This window comes from Acinonyx jubatus, chromosome D4 (genome assembly GCF_027475565.1).
Source record: "Acinonyx jubatus isolate Ajub_Pintada_27869175 chromosome D4, VMU_Ajub_asm_v1.0, whole genome shotgun sequence".
In the NCBI taxonomy this organism is placed as follows: domain Eukaryota; kingdom Metazoa; phylum Chordata; class Mammalia; order Carnivora; family Felidae; genus Acinonyx; species Acinonyx jubatus.
In genome coordinates, this window is record NC_069391.1 from 22,500,045 (window position 1) to 22,518,094 (window position 18,050).

At 39.2% G+C, this 18,050-nt stretch overlaps 1 protein-coding gene across 1 annotated transcript in view; it reads left to right on the top strand.

The window, feature by feature from the left end:
* The first annotated feature begins 3,423 nt into the window (after positions 1-3,423).
* Positions 3,424-18,050, top strand: part of LPAR1 (lysophosphatidic acid receptor 1) — a 279,363-nt gene continuing 264,736 nt past the window's right edge. Inside the window, exons 1-2 of the mRNA XM_053204809.1 lie at positions 3,424-3,507; positions 8,732-8,805. The gene's annotated coding sequence lies outside the window, so the exon portion shown is untranslated. The remainder of the gene's footprint in view (positions 3,508-8,731; positions 8,806-18,050) is intronic.

Here is an 18,050-nt window from a genome sequence, read left to right on the forward strand (position 1 = left end):
CCCAGAATACATGAATCAAACTTTTTTTTTTTTTTTTGCTTAAGCTAATTTCTTGTCTTTAATCTGAGTTTCTTTCGCTTATACTTGAGGGACTTTTAACAAGTAGTAATGAATCCACTTTTTCTCTGAATATTTGTAGCATTTTTTTTCTCACCCACGAAGTTCAAAAATGCCTGGAGAATATGGTTAAGTGGAGGTATCTCCTTAGTATCTTTGCCTGAATCTGTAAAAAAAAAAAAAAAAAAAAAAAAAAAAAGCCGTTTCTTTTATATCTCTTAATACTTTTGTTCTGTTTGTTCTTGTCTCTGTATGTTGAGTGTATTTAAGACCAATGATCCGTATTTGTCATTTCTTGACATTTCAACCTGTTGATCTTTTTCTCTGTAGCCTGGGAAAACTTCCAGTGTTGTGATTTTCAACATTGTATGTTCTGGTCTTCACCTCTCAGGAGGCAGGAGATTTTGCCTCCTGTTGTATTGTTTTCCCCTCTACATTATTACTGTTACAAACTTCAGGTTTATTTTAAAATTTCCATCTATTTCTCAGCCTCTGCCTTTAAGTCTGTAATTTTAACGAGTCTATATTTTCTCAAATTTCTGGAAAGTACCAAGAAATTCACCTCACGTTTTTTTTTCCTGTTACACGTCTTTTTCAAATGCATATGCTTCCTCTGCAGAATATTTTCATAATCATAGGCTCATATATTTTATAGACTCCTTTTTTCTTCTATTTATATCTTTGTGAATAAAGTGAGGTCTATTTACCTTTGGTGTTTACCTGTTTAAACAAGATGGCTGAGTTATCTTCGGATCTCCTCCCTGTATGTCTGATTACTATTAAAATAATAATAATAATAGATAAAACAATATTATTTTTAGATTTTAAGCTGGAAGACTGACTGGCATATATTTACATTACTGGCAGATTAAGATGTGTGGAGAAGGAGCAGAATCCTGAACTATCACATGGGCAAGAATTTAGTTCTTCCTTTGAAGCTGTTGTACTGGATGCTAACTGTTCGTGTGTGGCCCTCCATGTGGCATGGCTTTATCTGTCCTCCATTCTTGTCCTGCTGACCAATGCCTCAAAATGAAACCTTGCCTCACTGGGGAGAAAGCGGTACTGTTTCAGAGGAGTCTTGCTACAGTGTCTGGAATAACAGCATGCTGTCGGGATCTCCTTGAACAGCTTCTTTGGAATGGTACTGATCCATGGCTACAAATACAATTCTAGGGAGTGTTTTCCTTATGTTCACTGCTACCCTCCTCCCAGCCCTTGCTCCTCCTCCACATTGGCTGGTGTTAGTAGGGTTCTGCTAGGGTGTTGTCTGCTCGCTTTTTTTCTCATTAGCAGATCATAAGTGTTGTCTCTCCATCTGGTTTTATTAGAACCATTCAGAGGCCATACAAAACATCCTTCTCAATTTTTAGCACAGATGCAAGTTTTCTCCCATTTTTATCACCCTTTTCCCATTTTAATGGGGTCTGGGAGGGGGGAAGAGGAAAGTTGTGCCCAGTTTCTCCAACTATCTCTTTAGCCTGTCCCTTTTATTCCACCCCCATTGCTACTGTTTTATCTTGTATCCCATCATGTCTAACTCTTTGTGTGTGTGTGTGTGTGTGTGTGTGTGTGTGTGTGTGTGTGTGTGTACAAGAGTCCCCTCCTGCATCTTTCTACCTCTTTTTTCAGGACTGCTCTTTTGGTGTTGACGCCCAGTTGATTAGTGGCTTCACTCCAGGAGATATTTTGTTGTATTAGAGTTGTGTTTAGTTTCACATAATCAAAACAACTCTACTGTAGCTGAAGCAGAAAACAAGAAGACCAGAGGTGGTCAGTCTAGGACTGGTTGGGTGACTCAACAATGCCATCAGATGCAGGCTCCTTCTGCCCTCCTGCCCTTCCATTTCTGTGAGGTCTGCTGCACCTCCAGGCTGGGCCTGGGTTCCAGGAGGGAGAAAGGTGGGGAGGAAGACGCAGCACCAAGAGACTTCTACTTCCATTTCTTTGGCTGGGAGTTGGCTCGTTGCCACTCATACCTGACCAGAGGCAGGGAAATTGAAACTTTATCTTTTACAGACTCTATGGCAGAGGCAGGTGAGGAGGAAGGGAGTTAGAAAAGCAGGGAGGTCGATTAAATTCTGATGTCTGCCACCTTCTTTGTTGCCAACATCTGTTTTGGTCAGAGGAAACTCTCGCAACCCAGCACAGTCCTGGCCTCAGAATATTGTTTTTATACAGAGGGGAAAAAATTGGTTGGAGGGAGTATAGCTCTAAGTGGGTATTTTTTTTCTGCATCTACCACCTCCAGACTTCTGTTTCTCTAAATTAGGGAATATTAGTATTTCCCCTCAAATTCTGTCTGCTTTATTATACCGCACTGCACCCTTAGTCAAGGAGAACAGTGATATATGGATTCAGTGGTTGTTGAGATTTGCACTATGAGGCTGGAACTTTTCCTTGGATTTTACATGGATTAGTTTTAATGATTGTGCTTTCTTTTTTTAAAAAAAAAATATAGTCTGCTTTCTTGATGGGAGATTTGTAAACATGTATGTATGTCACCAGCTTTCCCAAAGGTGTCCCTGTCTTTTTGTTTTTGTTTTTTGTATTTTTTGTTTTTTTTGGATGAAGGCAATTTTGTGGCCCCAGATCTTCAGGGCTCTTGCCTCCTTTATTTCTAGTAGCCCAGTCGGGCCTATTTATTTCTTTTCTTTCCTTTATTGGGTATGGCCTGGCCGCTCCTTGGCATTTTGGATCACTCTAGACATTAAATGACTTTTTCCATTTCTTTTGTGTGTCTCAGTGGCCACAGCAGGTTCAGAGCTGCAGCCAGCTGTGCAGAAGGTCAGAGAATGCTAATGGGACATTTAGCACCAAGCAATCCTGCTTGCCTTTCTGTGGAAAACAAGACTGAATTGACAGAGGAGGAAATGCAATTCTAATTTACTGTAGAAGACAGTCCCAAGTTAGGACTGCCCATTATATTAGTCATTGACAGATATAATTAAATATATTACTTCACAAGAAATAATGAGGGAGTGGGAGATCATTATGGTGTATGTCACCAGACACATTCCGTACCAAGTACTTCTTTTCTAACATTGAAGATAGATTTAGATTGTGCTTAATAAACATACAGTAATTTGTGCACGTTAGAATTATGTTGAAATTTGAATTTTGGGAATAAAAGTGTGATTTGGGGATGTATGCTAGTACAATTATAATTCGAAAGACTTTTAAGCTACATACCTATGGAAACATCTCTCCTTCTAAATGTTATTCTGCATTCTCACTCTCCCCCTGAGGCAGCTGGATCAATTGGAGAAATCAGGTAATTTGGAGTTAGAAGTCCTGGATCATTTACTAAATATGTCATTTCAGAGAAATCACTTGGTTCTTGACTCTCTGTTTTGTCACCTATAGGATGGTGATAGTGGCATATTTCAGAATTGTTGGAAGTATCACACAGCAGGATGTACTTTGCAAATAGCAAAGTCTTACATATATGTAAGTATCTACTCTTTTGTAAACTGGTTTTTCATGTAACAGTTACAACACGCTTTTTAATTGGATGGATGGTATTCCATTTGTATGAATGAGTCATATAAGTGGTTTAGGTTGTTTTGTATATCTATCTGTCTATCTGCCTGCCTATCTATCTATCATCTATCTATCTATCTATCTTTCTATCTATCTTCCATCCCTATATATACATATGCTCTCTTAGAAACTTTTGAATATACAATACAGTATTAACTTTAGTCATCTCTCTGTAACTATGGGTGCAGTTTATTGTTGCTGCTGCTGCTTGTTTTAAATACATATATGGTATTTTATGTGTTATTCCAATTCATTGTAATGATCACTTATTGTTTGTACAATTGTGAAAAACTGTTCTGTGGTAAAACCTCACTCCCAAATTCTGCAATGCAAAAATTCTACAAATAAGATAAGATGGCAAAAGATTGACTGTCAATGTCTTTTTACAGCATATATGGCAAGTAGGCTAATTTTCTTAATACATGAAGAGCTTTTAAATAAATCAACAAAAAAGTTGAAAACCCTAATATAATTTGGGTGAAGAACATGAATCAGCAGTTTATGGAAAAAAAATACAAATGGCATATATGTGAAAAGATGCTCATTTCTTTTAGTTCAAGAAATGAATTTAGATTCAGAGTGCTTTTTTTCACTTATCAGATTGGCAAAGAGGCATAGAGATGCTTTATGGGCATATAAATTGGTGTGAATTTTTAGCAGTCAATTTTGCAATATTTTAAAACATTTCAATGCAAATTTTGGCCCATCATTTTCACTTCTAGGATTTTATCTTATACAAATAACTGGTGAATATAGAAAGATGGCATGAGGGTGTTCATGGTGACATTTTGCATATCGATGTGTCAGCTAAACAAATAACCAAACTGTAAAGTACCTGCATAGCCTGTATATCTCTCACTGTAGTACTGTTCAAATTATGTATTTTCATAAAGTGAAATTTTATATAGCAACTAGAAAATGGACTGATCTCTATGTACTCATTTGAAAAGAAATTCCTGAAATGTTGATGACTGAGAAAAGCAAGATCAGACTGCTTTTCATGCTTTAAAATTTTTATTTATTCATTTTTTTTCTTTTTTGGGAGACTGCAGGCAGGGGAGGGGCAGAGAGAGGGGAACAGAGGATCTGAAGCAGACTCTGCACTAACAGTGGTGAGCTGGATGTGGGGCTTGAATTCATGAACCCTGAGATCATGACCTGAGCTGAAGTTTGACGCTCAACCAACTGAGCCACTCAGGCTCAGCCCCAAGATTTGTTTTTTATGCTTTTATGCACTTATGTCATATGTATGCAATCAAGTAGAAAAAAATGTGATTGCTTATGCAGAGACAACTTCTGGAAGAATATATAAGAAATTGTTGAAGGGGTTCAACTGTATGGTGATGGATGGGAACTAGATTTGTGGCGGATCACTTTGTAGTGTGTACAGATGTTGAATTGTAAAGCTGTGTGCCTGAAAATTACAAAATTAAAAAAAATTGTTGACAGTGATTATTTTCTGGGAATTAGATTCAAGTAAGCAAAAGGAGAGGGGAGGAGTTTACTTTTCACTCACTTTCTGTACCTTTGGAATTCTTCCTCCCCAGTATTTTATTATGAAAAAATGTACATTTTCAAAGTTTGTTTATATTGAGGGAGAGAAAGAGAGAGCATGAGCAGGGGAGGGGCAGAGAGAAAGGAGAGAGAGAATCCTAAGCAGGTTCGGCACTGCCAGTGCAGAGCCTGATATAGAGCTCGAACCCACAAACTGTGGGAACATGACCTGAGCGGAAACCAAGAATCAATCACTTAACTGACTGAGCCACTCAGGTGCCCCTGGAAAAATTTTAAAGTACAGAAAGTTTAAAGAACTATTCAGTGGACACCAATAAATTCTCCACCTAAGTGCTATAATGGTTTGTTATAATTGCTGTATCACTTAATTACAAAACAAGGATGATGAATTATTTTTACAATTTAGTAGGAAGTCAGAGTTTAAGCAAGAAGAGTACATTAGAATAACGAAATAGAAAATCAAAGAAGTACATAAATCTACTGAAAGAGAAGACTAAATAGGATGATGTGACAAATATAAGCAGCTGTTAGGAGTACAAAGTTCAATGGAACAATTCTATGCAAGAGGAAAAGACATAGAGGCTCTGAAACAGGAGGAAACGGTTTCCTGCCTGCAGTTCTTCAGGTCTGAGGTCAAGGGAGAGTGGTCCCAGAGCTGAGAAACTCCAGGGAACAGGTAGCTTTCCATCTCACATGAAAGGCCCTTTACGTGTGCCATGGTGATGGTCTTCAGACCCTGAAGCTCTTCTCACACTTCAGCGAATATTAATCACCAGGAAAACTTGCTGACACATATTTGACCCTCACAAGCTCTATCTCTGTCCTTGTGTGGAAATGAAAGGTCTCACAAAAGAGCTGTAACCAGTTAAGATCCGAGGGAGGCCTAGAGAGGAGAGTTTTGTTTTGTTCTAAATTTCCTAGTTTCAACACTGAACCACATCTCTGTGTGTAAACATTGATTCAGTAGAAAAGAGTTGGGGTTCCCAAATCTGAACTCGTAACAAGCACCCTGGGTAACTTGATTGCAGGTAGGTGCTGCAGAGTATTGTCCTTCTCGAAGGATGTGGGGTTTTTTTTTAGCCCCCATGAAGATCCAGCTGCTCCAATACCCTGCAGCATCCCTTTGCCAGGAATGCCTGTTTGCTTAAACAGCTCTTATTCATTTTCTAAATGATCTTAATTACTGAGTTCCTAAGGGAGTGAATCATAAAGAGCTTTATCTCTTGGTGCAGGTGAATGATCTCACCCACAGTGTTGTAAACCAGCTTGGACGGGGGTGGGGTCTAGAGAGAGGAGGTTATTATGATTTTTTAACTTTTAGTTCTTTGATTTAGCCCTGGTGCTGTGCCCCTCGGTGTAAACCTTCACTGGGGCATTTGATGCCATCTTCTCTAACCTCTGATTTATGGGGGGGCAGGGGAGGAGGTGGGTCTAACAGATTCATGTGTTTTAAATATTCACTTTTCCAAGGGCTAAAAGTCACCAAGTCCCTTTCCTGGTGTTTTTCCTTGGAAGCTTTTCCTTACTGCTATCACAGAGTATTAGAATTCTCATCAGTTTTCTTGTGACTTTTGTGGAATGTGCTGGTAGAATTGCAGCTGTCACATTGCCTACTTAGAACAGGTTTCCCTCCCCTGAAGGATTAGTAGGGAGGCAAACTATTTGCAGTTGCCTCGACCCCACCTCTGACAGTTCTGTAACCCCATGAGAAAGAACAACCTCAGAGCTTCTCAGTCTTTCTGAGTGACATGTTTCTCTTCCTTGTCTATTCTTGCTGTCTCTTTTTCCATTTTGGTTGGTCAATGTAAGTTAAAAAATTTGTTTCTATGGTGGCCCATCAGCTAAAAGAAAACATGCTGTCTCAAGTGATGAGTAACTTAATATTTATTTGTTTTTTTTAAATACAATGACCATTTCTTGAGCTCATCCTGTGTACCAGGCATTGTGCTAAATGCTGGAGACATGGGCGAAAAAGCAGACAGTGGCAGACAAGTCTCCCAAGAACCTTGACAAATCCAGGTTGAAAACACCCCATATAATGGGGAACAGCCTGAGTAAAAGCCTGGGAGTAAGTCTGTAGCATGGAGGCTATTCAAATGTGGTTGGGATACAAAGTGCTTGATGGGAAAGAAAAGATTTTTTGAAGACCTGGTATTACTGTCAAAAATCTGAACATTAATCAATAGGAAATTATTTCTTAATCAGTTTTTTTTTAAAATAAAGCTACAGAGGACATATCATTCTAACATAAAAATGCAGTAAGTAAAATAATGCTTCTATTTTCCTTTGTAATCAGTGAGGTGAGGGAAGTATGGCAAGAGCTGAGGAGGGTAGGGATGATGAAAGGAAAACGGGAAGAAATTCATATTGACAGATGGTCCAACAGCAAGGATCAGCAAAGACAAAGCTACATAGAGAAGAAGGTAGATGGATGCATATCCTGAGGGCCTGGAATAGTGCCTGGTACGTAGTAGGTGCTTATGAAATAGGTACTAAGTGAAAAACAGAATGAATGGCATGGGGAGAAAAAAATAAAAGGAAATAGGCAGATAGTGCAAGGAAAATTTGACAGTACAGACAGAAACATCTATATTCCAAGGAAGCAGATTAGAAAGGGAGCTTGGGAGAAAAGACAGGGGGGACCCAAGGAGGCTCATAGATTAGGTGAGAGCTATTGAGCAAATGAGCCTTCACATACTCTGTGTCTTAGACATTGTGCTGGGTGAGGGCTGTAGGTCTGGGGAAAGTCGCTCAATGCTTTTGAGTCTCATCTGTTAGAAAAAAAAGCATTGAAAGGAAATGGAATAGAATATAGTGTTGTAAAATGTTACAATCTGAGGCAGTTAGGTGGTGGGGATATGGGATTTTTGCTGTACTATTCTCTGTATTTAAGTGTACTTTTAAACTTTTTCATAAAAAGATCTTAATAAATAATAGGAGGGCTAATGAACCGAGCATGGGCCCATCTCATTCCCTCCTCCCTGTAAAGTCACTGGAGTCACAGTAGTCAAGACATGGCCACAGACTGGATATGGGAGGGCAAATGGCAGAAGGTCACGTTTATTCTAACAGTTGGTGTCCTCATGACTCAGTGGGTGATTGTGTCTAATGGAATGACAGGTTTGGGAGGGAATCCAATAAATCCACTTGTCAGTAATGTTGGGGGAATGCTCAAGGAAATATTTGTAGACCAAAGGAAGTTTGTTCCTTCTAGAGTTGGGGTTTCTACAAGGCACTGTGGGGAGGCTCACAGGCAGGGAGGCATGGAGGTGGGAAGCAGGGGTGGGGGGACTGGTTGGGAGGGGTGAGAAGAGAGACTGGGGGCCTTGACTTACAATTTTTAATAGTGAAGAAGGAGGAACCTTGGGTGGAAGCCTAGATGGAGGGTGTGGCAAGGAGAACAGCTGAATTTGTTGAATTATCCAGCCACAGCGTCCCCGGTGGAATGTTGACTTGTTGGCCTCTGCAGAATTGTTGGCCTCCCAGGTGCTGGGCACAGTTGCTCAGAGCAGCTCCTGAGGGGAAGGTCAAAGGGTCAGGAAGGAAGGAGGTCAGAGGGGAGAGCTAGAGATACCAGGCTCTACAAAATGCACTTATTTTTCTTGGCATCTGACAGGTGGATTAGATGAAATCTAGCTGCGGGCCTAGCCCAGTCAGCCCACAGATTCCCTGAACTGTTCTCACCACCCAGTAAGTTCCTACCTTTGTAAGGTGTCTCTTCCTCACATTTTTTTCTCTTTTGGTGGCCATTCTACGTCAGTGTTTATTTGCTAAACGACAGTTTAAGGGAATAAGTGTAATAACCTATTTGACTAAAGTGGTTTTTGAAAGTGACAAATCAGTTTACTTAATAAAAGAAAATTTGATGTTATTATGAATTCCAGATATTTAACACTCTTTTTTTTGGGGCGGGGGAAGCCTAACTCATTAACTGAATTAGAGAAAGATTTTTTTGATGTCTGAGATTGAGGCAGATTTTTAATTTTGTCTGCATGAAGGAAGATTCCTAATGCAATGATTGGTTTAGAAAATCATAAAACCACTTTGTAACATGTTCATGACAAAAAACAAAGACTATGTCACCATGGATTCCAAACAAAATTAATATCATGTCCCAAATAAGTACTGCTGTTTAGAACATCATAGAGGGGGATGGGAGAACACAAGCTTAATTAATTATTTCCTTGGTTGGAAAACAAAATCTTTGAACAAAGAGAACATTATCTCTATAAGACACTAACATTTCTAAGATTCCACCCCCAGTAAGGCCAGCAAACAATAAAGGCAAGCCTCTAACTGGGTTTCGAATCACTCACATCTCACATAAACTTGGAAAATTACAACAGAGAGTAATTGAGAGATTGTGTCTAGATAGTTGGAGTCAAAAGACTGGTCTGCTCCCTTTTCTGTATTTTCCCCTTCAGAGCATACGAACCAGGGTTCCTGTCCTTTATTTCTCTGCATCCACCCAGTCATCAAATCCTACTTATTATGATACTTCCAATATCAGCTGTACTCAAACTTAAAAGGTAATGGAGTGAGGGCTTTCACCAGAAGGGCTAAAATTATTGACTTCCAGGCACTGTCACGCACACTATTTTGTCCTTCTGGCAGTGCTCTGGTAAGGCCCTGTTAACTGTTGTCCTCATCAAGGTTTCACGGATGGGGAAACTGGTTCTCAGATGTGGCTGCCCATTCGCATGGCTGGGGTAGGGGTGGGGCTTTTAAAACTGTCAGTGCTCAGGCTACCATCCACTTGGACCAATTAAATCAGACCCTCTGAAGGCAAGACCTAGGCTTCTATGATTTTTTAGACCTCCTCAGGTGATTACCAAATGCACCAAAGGTTAGACCTACCGACTGTTAGAGGAATTGATTAAGCAGCACAAGGTCACAGGGATGACTGAGTGAAGGAATAGGGGTTGGAATCCAGGTCTGTTAGATTTTAGAGCCTCATCTTAACCTCTCCACTATATTGCCTCTCAAAGTATTTAGCACTTCTGGGCAGGCACCGAATATTCTTGCGTCAGGGACATGTATAAGAATATTCATGGCAGCCCTTTTGGTAACGGGTGGAATCTAGGAACAAACAGAAGCGTTCAACAACAGTAGAACGGGTAAACTGTGGTGTGTACTAAGACTGAATGTTTGTGTTCTCCCCCATCCCAAACTCATAAGTTGAAGTGTTAACTCCCAGTGTGATGGTGTCAAGAGGTGGGGTCCTCTGAGAAGTGATTAGGTCATGAGGGTGGAGCTCCCGTGAATATAATTAGTGTGTTTGTAAAAGAGACCCAAGAGAGCTTCATCATCCCTTCTGCCATGTGAGGACATCTTTATCAGACACCAGATCTTCTGGCACCTTGATCTTGGACTTACTTCCCAAACTCCAGAACTGTGAGAACTTAAACTTCTGTTGTTCACAAGCCACCCAGTGTGTGGTATTCTGTTATAGCAAGCTGAATGGGCTAGCACAGTGTGTTAAGGGAATGGAATACGATACAGCAATAAAATAGAATTCCATCTTTTCACAAACATGAAACCATACAATTGTGTGTTTGGGTACATAATCATATTTGGAGAAATTTTCATAGAGAAGCAAAGCAAAGTTCATGAAGCAGAAATTGAGGGAAGGTGTTGGGTTACGGAAGGAGCACATAGAAAGCTTTGAATATAATGTTCTATTTCTTAAACTGGGTGGTGGGTAGGTATAAAGGTATTTTTGAAGTTTTTTATATTCTCTATATGTTTTATAAACATTCCTTTTAGATCTGTTAATGTTATAATGATAAGAAAAGAATAATTATTGTTTTTATGAAATACATTTTATTAATGCAATTCCAGAAATATAAAGTACTAAGCAAAAAACTAAAGACAAAAAAGAAAAAGCCCCACCAAAGATGTCACCACCCAGAAACACATACTAAGTGATAATCATTTCACAGTATTTTTTATGCAAACATACAGAAAGGACAGATATGTAGACAAATGAATTAGGATTGCTTCAGTTATCTAGTGTGTGTAACAAACCACCTCTAGAGTTAGTGGCTGTGACAACAAAACCCAGTTATTTGCTCATGATTCTGCAACAGAGCAGAGCTTGCTGGGATGCCAGTCTTCACTCCACGTGTTGGCTGGAGTTACTTGTGCAGTTGTATTCAGCTGGGAACGTGGGTGGGGTTGGAACATCTAAGATCACTTCCATGTTCAGAATCTCTGCCGGGATGGCTCAGGGCCTCCTGGCTAGGTTTCTCTTTTTCCATGGGTTCTCATTACCCCATGGACCCTGAGACGGAGAAAGCAGAGGCTACAGGTATTTTAAGATCTAGGTGTGTAAATCCCAGAACATCCCCCTCCCATGCATTCTGTTGCTCAAAGTAAGTCACAAGGCCAGCTCAAGCTCAAGGGAAAAGGGAACAGACTCTCCCTCTCAATGTGCAGAGAGACATGGGCCTATAGGGATGGAGGGAAAGTTGGAGGCTCTTAGGAAATGATCCACCACTGTGTCTGTAATAAGTAGGCTGCTTTTCATAGTCTGTTGGCAGAAAGCTGGGTTTTCATGATGTTTTGAACAACTTCATTCAGTAATTATTACTGAATATCTACTATGTGTCAGGGACTGTTTTAATCATCATAAGAGCAAAGAACCAAGAGACAAAAACTACTGTCTTCATGGAGCCTACATTTGAATGATTTAGGCAATCATTCAGACTATATGCTGTTTTATATTAGAAATCAATAAAATTTGGCTAAAGAAAGTTTGGTTAATTTAAATAAAAGAATAAGAACAAGTGATAGCTGCTGACCTTAGTGGTCTACCTGAGCTCCGATAGAACTAATAGAAAAAGTTTCCAGAAATAGAAATCTTCGTGGGATTCCATTCAAATGAATTCAGCAAATATCTATTGTATACAGAAATCTTTCCTGGCTTCCCAGCATGGGAGACAATTTTGGAAGCATTTGATTTGATTCAGTTAGGGGTTTGATGGATATATATGTGAGGTGCCAAAGGACATACACAGGATTAAAACACAGGATACCTTCCCTCATGGTGGCAGCTATGTTGAATACTTGGTTTTTTGTTTATTTATTTTTTAATTTTAGAGAGACAGGATGCGTGAGCAGAGGAGGGGGTGAGAAACAGAGAGAGAGAGAGAATGCTACCGTAGGGCTGATCCCATGACCCTGGGATCATGACCTGAGCTGAAATCAAGAGTCAGATGCTTCCTTGGCTGAGCCACCCAGGTGCCCCCATGTTGAATACTTACGACTATATATCTAAGGTATAAGTACCACAAGTTGCTATCAATGTGGTGCTGAGATCTGATAGAAGCCAGTATGTCATTCATTTCTGGGAATCACTGAGTCTTCATGAAGGAGAGAGAACTTAAGCTGGTTCTTGAAGATTTTTGTAAAAATATTTTTAATGTTTATTTTGGAGAGAGGCAGAGTGTGAGCAGGGATGGGGCAGAGAGAGAGGGAGATACAGAATCCGAAGCAGACTCCAGGTTTGGAGCTGTCAGCACAGAGCTCGATGTGGGGCTTGAACTCACAAACCACAAGATCATGACCTGAGCTGAAGTTGGACGCTTAACTGACTGAGCCACCGAGGCGCCCCTGGTTCTTGAAGACTGACAACATTTTCATGTGGGTGGATGCTAGCAGGCCTGTAGAAGGCCAGAATTATCTGATGTACCCTATTACCATCCGTTCACATGGTGAGTGCATCTTTCCCCTTTGTTTCTAGCTGAAGCAGGCTGGTGTGGGCATTAATGGTTCTTCAACGATTTCCATTTTCTACCTGAATTCATTGTTTAAATGACCTGTTTACATTACTACTCTGGGTGACATCTATGCCTAGAGATGTCTGCTAGTTGAAAATGAACAAACAGTAGCTTGGTGTTTCTTATCTCTAATGGACGTTCTGCAAATCCCTTAGCTTTAGCATTTAATGTGCAGTGGATTTTTTTAAAAAAAATGAATAAAAGGAATAGAGAATGAAGGGCACACACATCCAGGTGCTGTGTGTAAACATCATGTTATTCTTATGTCAGGTGACTCTAAGCAGAGGATATGCAGTTCGAATGCAGTTGACATCACAGAACTGTGTGTGCCTCTCACTGACTTGGTATCCTCTTTGTGAAAAATGGACTTGTGTTTGAGGTTGAACTTATTAATCTCTGCTATATTGAAATTCGTAAAACCATTTTCATTTGGATACTTCTTTATACAAAAGGCTAAAATGAGTCTAATTGCCCATGTAAGTCATGTCTTCTCTTTTGGTGCACTGTGTTCTCAGAGTAATATTTGTATTATTATCATTAACATATTTCCCTTTTTCCCTTCTCCAACAGATATTCATTTATTCATTCATTAAACAAATAAAGATATATTAAGCAACTACTATATCCCAGCCACTGTTATATGGCCTTGGAATACATTTATCAAGAAAACAGACAATACTCTATTGGGACTTACATTCTAGCAGGTGGGGACATAAAATGAATAATAAGCTCAATAAACAAGGAAATTATATAGTGTGTTAAAAGGGGGTAAGTTCTATGAAAAAAATAAGGTAGGGCACAGGGCTAGGGATGCGTGTGTGGGTTACAACTGGAAGTAGATTTGTCTAGGTGGTCCTCATTTAGAAGTGTGTTAGCCTCTGGTCATCTTAGCGTGAGAGTCTTTGGGGAAGAGGCAGCCACCAGGCCCAAAGGGACTTTGTCCAGAATGTTCTCGCAATAGGCGGATAGGTTAGTGTGAATGGAGCCCAGTGAGCAAAGCAGGGAGAATAGAAGGAGAGGAAGTGAGAGAATTAATAGGGACAGATGGCATGGGGATTTATAGGACTTTGTTAGGATTCCAGCTTTAACTCTTAGTGACATGTGGAGTTAAATGTGAAGTTCTTCAGGAGATGTGGCTCTCACTTTCTTTGTGATATCATTGCCATATATTTCACTTCTATTGTTGTTATTCTTTGTGCTTTAACCATCAGTTGACTTTTTTGGGGGGTAACTTTTGGATTCATGCTTGCACGATATATCTTTTCTTCATTCTTTTATTTTACTATTTTTATTTTTAAATTACTATTATTATTTTTTAATTTCTTTAATATGAAATTTATTGTCAAATTGGTTTCCATATAACACCCAGTGCTCATCCCAACAAGTGCCCTCCTCCCTGCCCATCACCCACCTTCCCCCTCCTGCCCACCCTCCATCAACCCTTAGTTTGTTCTCAGTTTTTAAGAGTCTCTTATGGTTTGGCTCCCTCCCTCTCTAACTTTTTTTTTCCTTCCCCTCCCCCATGGTCTTCTGTTAAGTTTCTCAGGATCCACATAAGAGTGAAAATATATGGTATCTGTCTTTCTCTGTATGGCTTATTTCACTTAGCATCACACTCTCCAGTTCCATCCACGTTGCTACAAAAGGCCATATTTCATTCTATCTCATTGCTACGTAGTATTCCATCATGTATATAAACCACAATTTCTTTATCCATTTGTCAGTTGATGGATATTTAGGCTCTTTCCATAATTTGGCTATTGTTGAGAGTGCTGCTATAAACATTGGGGTACAAGTGCCCCTATGCATCAGCACTCCTGTATCTCTAGGGTAAATTACTAGCAGTGCTATTTCTGGGTCATAGGGTAGATCTATTTTTAATTTTTTGAGGAACCTCTGCACTGTTTTCCAGAGTGGCTGCACCAGTTTGCATTCCCACCAACAGTACAGGAGGGTTCCTTTTCCTCCGCATCTTTGCCCACACTTGTTTCTTATGCTTTTGATTTTAGCCATTGAGACAGGTGTGAGGTGAGGTTTCATTGTGGTTTTGATTTGCATTTCCCTGATGATTAGTGATATTGAGTATCTTTTCATGTGTCTTTTGGCCATCTGTATGTATTCTTTGAGAAATGTCTGTTCATGTCTTCTGCCCATTGTTTAATTAGATTATTTGCTTTTTTGGTGTTGAATTATTAAAGTTCTTTATATATCTTGGGTACTAATCTTTTATTGGATATGGCATTTGAAAATATCTTCTCCCATTCTGTAGGTTGTCTTTTAGTTTTGTTGATTGTTTCCTTTACTGTACCGAAGATTTCTACTTTGAAGTATTCCCAATAGTTTATTTTTGCTTTTGTTTCCCTTGCCTCAGGAGACATGTCTAGAAAGATGTTGTTATGGCTGATGTCAGAGAAATTACTGCCTGTGCTCTCTTCTAGGATTTTTATGGCTTCAGGTTTCACATTTATGTCGTTAATCCACTTTGAGTTTATTTTTGTGTATGGTGTAAGAAAGTGGTCCAGTTTCATTCTTTTGCATGTAGCTGTCCAGTTTTGCCAACACCATTTGTTGAAGGGGCTGTCTTTTTCCCATGTTATTTTTTGCCTCCTTTATTGAAGATTAATTGACTATATAATCATGCACTCTCTATTCCATTCTGTTGATCTATGTGTTTATTTTTGTGCCAGTACCAAACTGTTTTGATTGCTACAGCTTTGTAATATAACTTGAAATCTCGAATTGTGATACCTCCAGTTTTGCTTTTCTTTTTCAAGAATGCTTTGGCTGTTTGGGGTCTTTTGTGGTTCCATACATGTTTTAGGATTGTTTGTTCTAGTTCTGTGAAAAATGTTGATGGTATTTTGATAGGGATTGCATTAAATCTGTAGATTGCTTTGGGTAGTATGGATATTTTAGCATTTGTTCCCCTGATCCATGAGCAGGGAATGTCTTTCCAGTTGTTTGTGTCATCTTCAATTTCTTTGATCAATATTTTGTAGTTTTCAGAGTAGAGGTCTTTTACCTCCTTGATTAAGTTTATTCCTAGGTATTTTATTATGTTTGGTGCAATTGTAAATGGGATTGCTTTCTTAATTTTTCTTTCTGCTGTTTCATTAGTAGCATATAGAATAGAAATGCAACAGATTTCTACACGTTGATTCTGTATCCTACAACCTTGCTGAATTCCTTTATCAGTTTTAGTGGTTTTATAGTGGAGTCTTTAAGGTTTTCTATATATAGTATCATGTCATCTGCAAATAGTGAAAGTTTTACTTCTTTATCAATTTGGATGCCTGTTATCCCTTTCTCTTGTCTGATTGCTGTGGCTAGGACTTCCAGTACTATGCTGAATAAAAGTGGTGATAGTAGACATCCTTGTCTTGTTCTTGACCTTAGGAGAAAAGCTCTCAGTTTTTCTCTATTGAGGATGATGTTTTCTGTGGGTTTTGCATATAAAGCTTTTATTATGTTAAGGTATGTTCCCTCTAAACCTACTTTGTTGAGTGTATTTATCATGGATGGAATTTGTACTTTGTCAATTGCTTTTCTCTGCATTTATTGAAATGATCTTACGGTTTTATTCTTTCTCTTAATTGATGTTATGTATCAGGGTGATTGATTTGTGAATATTGAACCACCCTTGCATGCCTGGAATAAATCCTACTTGATCATGGTGAAAGATTTTTTTAAATGTATTGTTGGATTCATTTTGCTAACATTTTTTTATTTTTTATTTTTTTTATTTTTGGGACAGAGAGAGACAGAGCATGAACGGGGGAGGGGCAGAGAGAGAGGGAGACACAGAATCGGAAACAGGCTCCAGGCTCCAAGCCATCAGCCCAGAGCCTGACGCGGGGCTCGAACTCACGGACCGCGAGATCGTGACCTGGCTGAAGTCGGACGCTTAAGCGACTGCGCCACCCAGGCGCCCCACATTTTGCTAATATTTTGTTGAGGATTTTTTTTCATCTATGTTCATCAAGATATTGGTCTGTAGTTTTCCTTTTTGTGATATAATTATCTGGTTTTGATACCTGACTTCTATGACTGGCTTCATAGAATGAATTTGAAAGTTTTCTTTCCTCTTCTATTTTATGGAAAAGTTTGAGAAGAATAGGTATTAATAGGTTTTTTAATGGTTTGGTAGAATTCACCTGTGAAGCCGTCTAGTCCTGGACTTTTGTTTGTTGGGAGTTTTTTGATTACTGATTCAGTTTCATTTCTGGTAATGAGTCTGTTAAAAATTTCTTCCTGTTTCAGTTTGGTAGACTATATATTTCCAGGAATTTATGCATCTCCTCTAGGTTGTTCAGTTTATTGCCATCCAGTTTTGTCTTTTATAGTCATTTACTGCTTGTTCTCTTTTTTTTCTGGAGCAATTCTTTTTTTTATTTATGTTTCCTGACCTTGATTTTTTTTGAAGAGTAAAGACAATTATTTTCTAGAATGTTCTTCAATTTAGATTTGTCTGATGTTTCTTAAGGCAATATTCACATTACTTATTTAAAATAGAGTCAACTGGGGTGCTTGGGTGGCTCAGCGGGTTAAGTGTCTGACTCTTGATTTTGGTTCAGGTCATGATCTCACAGTTCATGGGTTCAAGTCCTGCATTGGGCTCTGTACTGTCAGTGCAGAGCCTGCTTGGGATTCTCTGTTTCTCTCTCTTTCTGCTCCTCTCTACTCTCGAAAATAAATAAATAGGGGCGCCTGGGTGGCGCAGTCGGTTAAAGCGTCCGACTTCAGCCAGGTCACGATCTCGCGGTCCGTGAGTTCGAGCCCCGCGTCAGGCTCTGGGCTGATGGCTCGGAGCCTGGAGCCTGTTTCCGATTCTGTGTCTCCCTCTCTCTCTGCCCCTCCCCCGTTCATGCTCTGTCTCTCTCTGTCCCAAAAATAAATAAAAAACGTTGAAAAAAAATTAAAAAAAAAATAAACATTAAAAAAATTAAAATAAAATAGAAGAAATTTGGAAACAACTTAAATTTGGCATTTTAGGGGTTCATTTAAACAAGTTAAATATACCTATACTATGAGATAGTATGTAGTCATCAAAATTATAGTTATTGGTATTTAAATATTGACATGAAAAGTTGTTCTAAAGGTGTTGAGTGCAAAAGGCAGTGCACAAAAGCAGTCTGTAAAGATGGTGCAATTTTT